General features: G+C 36.5%; 2 non-coding genes across 2 annotated transcripts; both read left to right on the top strand.

Moving 5' to 3' along the window:
- The first annotated feature begins 310 nt into the window (after positions 1-310).
- Positions 311-2301, top strand: LOC117185537 (small subunit ribosomal RNA). Its single transcript, XR_004471052.1, has one exon. It is a non-coding gene; the product is annotated as a small subunit ribosomal RNA (ribosomal RNA).
- A 598-nt stretch (positions 2302-2899) lies between these two features.
- Positions 2900-3078, top strand: LOC117185522 (5.8S ribosomal RNA). The gene has a single exon (XR_004471037.1). It is a non-coding gene; the product is annotated as a 5.8S ribosomal RNA (ribosomal RNA).
- The last annotated feature ends 5257 nt before the right edge of the window (positions 3079-8335 follow it).

The raw sequence follows: 8335 nt of genomic DNA, 5'->3' as shown, positions 1-8335 counted from the left end.
TTTAAATTTGTTGTCAAAATACATAGTTTAAACACAATTAATATTGGTTTAAGCCTATATACGTGTGATAATATATTAAGTGCAAATAAAAAGATATTTTTGAACGAAAAAAAAATGTATATAATAAAATATATATATTATATAGAGAAAAATGGCGAATGTGAATGCTATATAAAATGGCCACAATCGTTTAACAAATTCTCATAACTGTTGATAAAAAATATTTATTTATTTTTTTTTTTATTCAAAAGTATTATTGAGTTGTCAAATATTTACATATGTGAGCGTATGCGCACGAAACGAAAACATTATTCTGGTTGATCCTGCCAGTAGTTATATGCTTGTCTCAAAGATTAAGCCATGCATGTCTAAGTACACACGAATTAAAAGTGAAACCGCAAAAGGCTCATTATATCAGTTATGGTTCCTTAGATCGTTAACAGTTACTTGGATAACTGTGGTAATTCTAGAGCTAATACATGCAATTAAAACACGGACCTTATGGGACGTGTGCTTTATTAGGCTAAAACCAAGCGATCGCAAGATCGTTACATTGGTTGAACTCTAGATAACATGCAGATCGTATGGTCTTGTACCGACGACAGATCTTTCAAATTCTGCCCTATCAACTTTTGATGGTAGTATCTAGGACTACCATGGTTGCAACGGGTAACGGGGAATCAGGGCTCGATTCCGGAGAGGGAGCCTGAGAAACGGCTACCACATCTAAGGAAGGCAGCAGGCGCGTAAATTACCCACTCCCAGCTCGGGGAGGTAGTGACGAAAAATAACAATACAGGACTCATATCCGAGGCCCTGTAATTGGAATGAGTACACTTTAAATCCTTTAACAAGGACCAATTGGAGGGCAAGTCTGGTGCCAGCAGCCGCGGTAATTCCAGCTCCAATAGCGTATATTAAAGTTGTTGCGGTTAAAACGTTCGTAGTTGAACTTGTGCTTCATACGGGTAGTACAACTTACAATTGTGGTTAGTACTATACCTTTATGTATGTAAGCGTATTACCGGTGGAGTTCTTATATATAATTAAGTACTTATATTTTTTTATATATTCCTCCTATTTAAAAACCTGCATTAGTGCTCTTCATCGAGTGTTATTGTGGGCCGGTACAATTACTTTGAACAAATTAGAGTGCTTAAAGCAGGCTTCAAATGCCTGAATATTCTGTGCAAGGGATAATGAAATAAGACCTCTGTTCTGCTTTCATTGGTTTTCAGATCAAGAGGTAATGATTAATAGAAGCAGTTTGGGGGCATTAGTATTACGACGCGAGAGGTGAAATTCTTGGACCGTCGTAAGACTAACTTAAGCGAAAGCATTTGCCAAAGATGTTTCATTAATCAAGAACGAAAGTTAGAGGTTCGAAGGCGATCAGATACCGCCCTAGTTCTAACCATAAACGATGCCAGCTAGCAATTGGGTGTAGCTACTTTTATGGCTCTCTCAGTCGCTTCCCGGGAAACCAAAGCTTTTGGGCTCCGGGGGAAGTATGGTTGCAAAGCTGAAACTTAAAGGAATTGACGGAAGGGCACCACCAGGAGTGGAGCCTGCGGCTTTATTTGACTCAACACGGGAAAACTTACCAGGTCCGAACATAAGTGTGTAAGACAGATTGATAGCTCTTTCTCGAATCTATGGGTGGTGGTGCATGGCCGTTCTTAGCTCGTGGAGTGATTTGTCTGGTTAATTCCGATAACGAACGAGACTCAAATATATTAAATAGATATCTTCAGGATTATGGTGTTGAAGCTTATATAGCCTTCATTCATGGTGGCAGTAAAATGTTTATTGTGTTTGAATGTGTTTATATAAGTGGAGCCGTACCTGTTGGTTTGTCCATTATAAGGACACTAGCTTCTTAAATGGACAAATTGCGTCTAGCAATAATGAGATTGAGCAATAACAGGTCTGTGATGCCCTTAGATGTCCTGGGCTGCACGCGCGCTACAATGAAAGTATCAACGTGTATTTCCTAGACCGAGAGGTCCGGGTAAACCGCTGAACCACTTTCATGCTTGGGATTGTGAACTGAAACTGTTCACATGAACTTGGAACTCCCAGTAAGTGTGAGTCATTAACTCGCATTGATTACGTCCCTGCCCTTTGTACACACCGCCCGTCGCTACTACCGATTGAATTATTTAGTGAGGTCTCCGGACGTGATCACTGTGACGCCTTGCGTGTTACGGTTGTTTCGCAAAAGTTGACCGAACTTGTTTATTTAGAGGAAGTAAAAGTCGTAACAAGGTTTCCGTAGGTGAACCTGCGGAAGGATCATTATTGTATGTTTCTACCGTTAACAAAAATATATATATATTGCCAATTTACCAAACAAAATATGTTTTATAAAATCATAATTGTAAAATAAAATATATTCAGTTGTATATATTATATGTTTATATTAATTAATTATATTGCCAATATACTCATTTAGTAGTAGCTATACATATAACATTGTGTTCTATGTGTGTAGCAATTAATATATAAATACATATTGATGATATTATTACAATAATATTGATTTATAAAATCTGTGTGCATATGTACCATAGTATGCACGCGTTGCGAATATGTATTGTCCATCATAGCTATGGGCATACATTGGTTAATGCAACAGCCTAAAAAGTACAATGTTGTACCTGATTTCAGGTTAATACTTTTATATAAATTGATAATTATCAAACAAGCCAAAATACATATTATATTATTTAACAATATGGTAATATATCGTTTATATAAAACTAAGACATTTCGCAACATTCTTTAGGATAAAATTAAAATTTATTGAAGGAATTGATATATGCCAGTAAAATGGTGTATTTTTAATTTCTTTCAATAAAGACATATCTGACAAATAAATGAATAAACAAATTTTAATCACTCTAAGCGGTGGATCACTCGGCTCATGGGTCGATGAAGAACGCAGCAAACTGTGCGTCATCGTGTGAACTGCAGGACACATGAACATCGACATTTTGAACGCATATCGCAGTCCATGCTGTTTGGTACTTTAATTAATTTTATAGTGCTGCTTGGACTACATATGGTTGAGGGTTGTAAGACTATGCTAAATAAGTTGTTTAAAAATTTTACGAAATTTTTAAGCATATTGTATATTATTGGATATGTATATATATATATATATATATATATATATATAGTTAAATATCCGCAACTCGATTTTAAGTTTTTTAACAAAGACTTTTATTTTACAACTTAAATATCTTTATGTCACAAGATTTAATGAATTCCCCGACTTGACTTTCGGTCTTCTGGTCTCAAACGGAACTGATCTCTCTGCTGCTGGCTAGTTTCCATGAGCCCTTCTCTTGGAACTCCCGACTCTGGCTTCGGGCGTTGCTTTCCTCGGCTGCATCTTCGTGTCGGTGGCGTACGTGCCTGGATCGATATTTGGGGATGCGTCGGCTTTGATGAAAGGCATCCACTGCTGGCGATCGGTGTTGCATTACATGACGGAGCTAGGAATGTGATACTCCTTGGTTTTATGTCTAGCTTTGATTGGTCCTCATGAGTGGCGTGATTCTAAAGAATCGATTTCTCGAGAGTGGCGTGATTCTAATGTTGCTGAAACAATGTGGTCCATTGTTTATATTATGGGGGGCCCTAGCTTGGAGTATGGGAAGAAACAGTTATTGATTCTTGAGTGGGGTCCTGTTACTTGTGTGGATGGGGTGGATGAATTGTACATAAACATAATGTGTATGGGATGTGGGGAATTATGGATATGTCACTCCCCCAACGTTTGTTATTAGCCTGTCCCTAGGCGATTACCCTCGGGTATAGTGACGGGGTGTCAAGTGCGGTGGCTGAGGTTGGTTCCTCTTCTGCTTCTATTATAGGGTTTATACATTTAACCGTGACTCTTTTAGAAGTTTTCGTAAATTTAACAGCTACATAACTTAGTAGTACTAATATAATTATGACAAATGAAATTAGTAGACTTATTGTAATAGGTTACTATATGTGGTGTATTGCATAATTATTTCATTAGTTTGGACATACGACAGTGGTTTTATTTTAGTTATGTTGTTGTTGACATAAACATTCTGGGCAAAATCTAACATTGTGTTTGATATTGTAAATTCATTTAATTGGATTGAACAGTTGTAGATTTTATAATGGTATTTCCTTCCGCTATGATTTCTTGGTTTACACAATTCTGATTTAGCGTTGTTTTTGGAAGATTCCACGTGATTAGTATATTGGGTTCAATAAAGTTTATTTGAAAGTTTTGAAAAGTTTTGGAATATGGACATTTAGTGGGAGTTTGCATTAAAATTCCTTTTATACAATTGTCATTGGTTTTCAATCTAGTTTCTTTAACAAATACTTCTTCATTTTTTATGTAGTACTTGTCGTATGTCATATCTGTTAACATGTTATTTAATTCGTCTGGATACGGAACGATTTTATAGATTGGTACTTTTGTAATGTCTTTGGGAATGTTGGAAATTATTAGAATTTCGTTGGTATCGGATTTTAGCCATGTGGAGGTTTTTATATTTAGTATTTTCTCAGAATTTATTTGTTCCAGGTAGTCTTGTTTTAATAATTTTGGATTAAATATACCGAGCCTAGTTAATTGCATACCTAGTTCTATACCTTCGATATATTCTGTGAAATGTTGTAGATTGAATATCAAAATTTCTATTTGTTGATTCCTGTCTTTTTCTTGAATTTTGATTTATAATGAGTTATTTTCCTACCCCTATTCTTTTCTTCATAATGTTTTTCGTCTACCTGTCTAATTTCACCCGTCCTTTTGAAAGGATTTGTTACCTTAGACTTAACTAGAGGTGATAGTTTATAGCGGGTATCTACTTCATACTCTATGCGGTTTTTATTTAATTGAGTGATTTTATTCACTTTATTTAGTTGTGTGTCATAATCAGGTGAGCCTGCATAAATGAATATATCAGCTGGTGTCCTATTTGTGGTATTATGTTTGGTTTTATGATTATAAGTATAAAGAATTAATTCAAACTTCGTGAATCTATCTTCTGTGTTATCCTCGCTAGATATTATTCTTAATTTTTCATTTACTGTTTTATGAAATCTTTCTACGTCAGATATTCCATTTTTGCTGGAAGTGATCTCTATTTTGACGTTTTCCGCATTCAGCCATGCTTGCAATGCTGTGCACATAAAAGCTGAATCTTTATCGGCTTTGATTTCAATTGGTTTGCCCATCTCGTTAAAAACTTTCATGATGGCTCTTTTTGCTTCTAACCAGTCACGACTTTTTACTTCTACAAGAGTGGCAAACTTCGAGTATACGTCAATACATGATAGGAACTGTTGGTTACCAACCATATAGAAATCCATGACGTATTTCTCTCTGATGTTCAGTATTTCCGGTGTAGTTTCGAATGCCAACTTCGTATTTCTATACTCTGTTTTGGCAATATTACAAGTAGGACATTCGTTTATGATGTTTTGGATTAGTTTTTGATAATCCGGGTAATAGTATTTTCCCCTAAACCAATTGACGGTTTTCTCTATCCCTGGATGGAGTAAGCCTTTATGATTCTTTAATATGGTTTCTTTAAATTCAGCGTAATTCTGAATATCTAGGAGTTTCGTGCTTGATTTAATAGCTTTGGTTATATTGTTAGAATTAATGATTTCTAAATAGGCTTTTTGGAATGGAGGAAAATCTGTTTCGTTATGGAAATATAATGCGCTCTTTTTGGTGCATAGATATTCCTTTATTATATCCTTCGCTAAGGTGTTAGTCATTTCCTTATACGTGATCTTGATGATTAGCTTGTGAAAATAACGAATTGTTTCTACCTTATCTTCATTGCCTTTTATTAGCTCAATTTGCCGATTGTAATAGTTAATTGGTCTTTCCGTGATAGCAATGTGATTTAGATTGTCTTCCTGTGCGCTATGTACAGTTGCACCAACGCTATTGGAAGCTTCTCCCAGGAGATTTTCATTAATCTTTACCCTTGATAAGGCATCAGCTACATGATTTTCTTTGCCTGGTAGATATTTCATTTTAAAATCAAACTCATTCAGTTTTATTTTCCACCTTTGTAATTTCATATTTGGCTCCTTGAGGTTGTTCAACCAAATCAAGGGTTTATGATCGCTTTGTATCTCGAATGTTCTACCGAACAGGTATGAACGGAAATACTTGGTTGCCCATACGATCGCTAATAATTCCTTTTCGATGGCTGAATAGTTTATTTCATGTTCATTTAGGGTTCTGCTAGCGTAGCAGATCGGTTTGTGTTCTTGTGACAAAACCGCTCCCAATGCTATGTTACTAGCGTCGGTTGTTACCGTGAACATTTTGTCAAAGTCTGGGAACGCAAGGATAGGGTCTGAGGTGATGAGTACTTTTAGTCTCTCAAATGCCTCGACGTACTTTTCTTCCTTGGGGTCTATGACAGCTCCTTTCTTTAGTTTGAGTGTCATGGGTTTTGCTATGTTTGCAAAATTAGGAATGAATTTCCTGTAGAACCCGCACAGACCTAAGAATGACTTTATTTGTTTAGTCGTTTCTGGTATTGGAAATTTGACAATGGCAGAGATTTTGCCTGGATTTGGTACTATTCCTTCAGTAGTGACTACATGACCTAGGAATTCAGTTTCCTTTTTCATGAATTCACATTTATCCATTTGTAGCTTCAAGTTGGCGTCTCTCAACTTTCCAAATACTCTCCTTAGTGACAACAAGTGTTCTTCCAATGAAGTGGAAAATATAATGATGTCATCTAAGTATACAAAGCAATCTTTGAAGATTAACTCTTCTAGCAGATTGTTCATACATCTTTGGAAGGTAGCTGGGGCAGTGGTTAGCCCAAAGGGCATACGAGTGAACTCGTAATGTCCATGCTTAGTGGAGAACGCAGTTTTGGGGATTGAGCTAGGTTCCATGGGTATTTGATGGAAACCTTTTGCTAAATCGATTGTCGTAAAATACTGACATTTACCTAGTTTGTCTAGGATTTCATCCATTCTTGGAGTTGGGAATTTGTCCTTAACTGTTATTTCATTTAGACTTCTATAGTCTACTACCATTCGATATTTTTGCTTTCCTGAAGCATCTATCTTCTTCGGAATCATAGATATGGGCGAGCAGTAAGGAGAATTCGACTTTCGAATTATTCCCTGCCTGATCATATCTTTGATTTGCTGGTTTACCTCCTGATCATGTATCTGGGCATATTTGTATGGTCGTCTGTAGACCGGGTCTTCATGTTGAGTTTTGATCTCGTGCTTGATTGTACTTGTGAAAGTCAAATTGTCACCTTCTCTGTACTGCACATCCTTAAACTCATATAAGACCTTCTTTAACTCTTCCCTCTCTTCGTCGTTTAAGTGTTCCAATCTTAATTGATTACATTCCCTTAATTCACTGTCTAGAGCGGAAGCGAAGTATTGATCTCCCTCTGGAGATGGGTCAAGGCACTTAGGTGCGATCTTCTCTTCTTTTGTAGAGGGATCAGTGCACTTCTGTGCGGTCTTGCCGGCTTCAATAGCTTCTCCACTCTGAATGATTGGGTACGACCTAGCTCCTAGTGTTACAGTGTCATTTCTGTAATCGATGACGGCTTTACTTGCCATCAAGTATTCTCTTCCTAATAAAATATCATAATTTTCGGAAAAGTTATGTATGTAGAACTTTTGTTCGGACGGACATGTTTTGTTCGCATTCCTCATTATACTCTTAGTTAAACGGACAGGTCCATTGATGGTATGGACCGTAAGGTTATCGTCTTTTATCTCGGAATCTGTGTAATTTTCTTTCATGATGTTGATCGATGATCCCGAGTCAGCGATACACCTTAATATTCTTTTATTAATGGTAATGTTTATATAGGGTCCTCCTCGGTTTCTTCCGAGGCGGCTTGATGAAAATTTACGTCCATCTTCGTTTGGCCACTCTGGCTCTCCCTCCCTCTTTTAGTAGGTTGGTTGGGTCCACTCCCACTAGCTTGGTTTGAAATATTTGCTGATTGAATGGATTCTGAGCCCTACCTTGATTCAAGGAATTTTTGAACTCATTGTATAATCCAGGATTTTGGGAATTTTGATTTTGATTTGTTCGATTCGTCTGACCTGTTCCAGATGAACTCTGAGTTTGATTGTGATAGTTAGTAGTATTATAATTTGGATAATAGTTTCCAACATTCTTTCGATTTGATTGAGACGATTTCGATTGATCTTTATTTGTACCTGAATCTGTTGTACTAGATTCGTACAATCCTTCTTCTTGTGCTGCCTTCTTAAGATTAGACAATGTGGTAATATCTTTTCTTGCTAAGGTCATGAACATTCT

The sequence above is a fragment of the Drosophila pseudoobscura genome, unplaced genomic scaffold (genome assembly GCF_009870125.1).
Source record: "Drosophila pseudoobscura strain MV-25-SWS-2005 unplaced genomic scaffold, UCI_Dpse_MV25 Unplacedtig00000848, whole genome shotgun sequence".
NCBI lineage: Eukaryota > Metazoa > Arthropoda > Insecta > Diptera > Drosophilidae > Drosophila > Drosophila pseudoobscura.
Note: the sequence above shows the minus strand (reverse complement) of the source record. Positions and strands in the feature narration are given on the sequence as shown.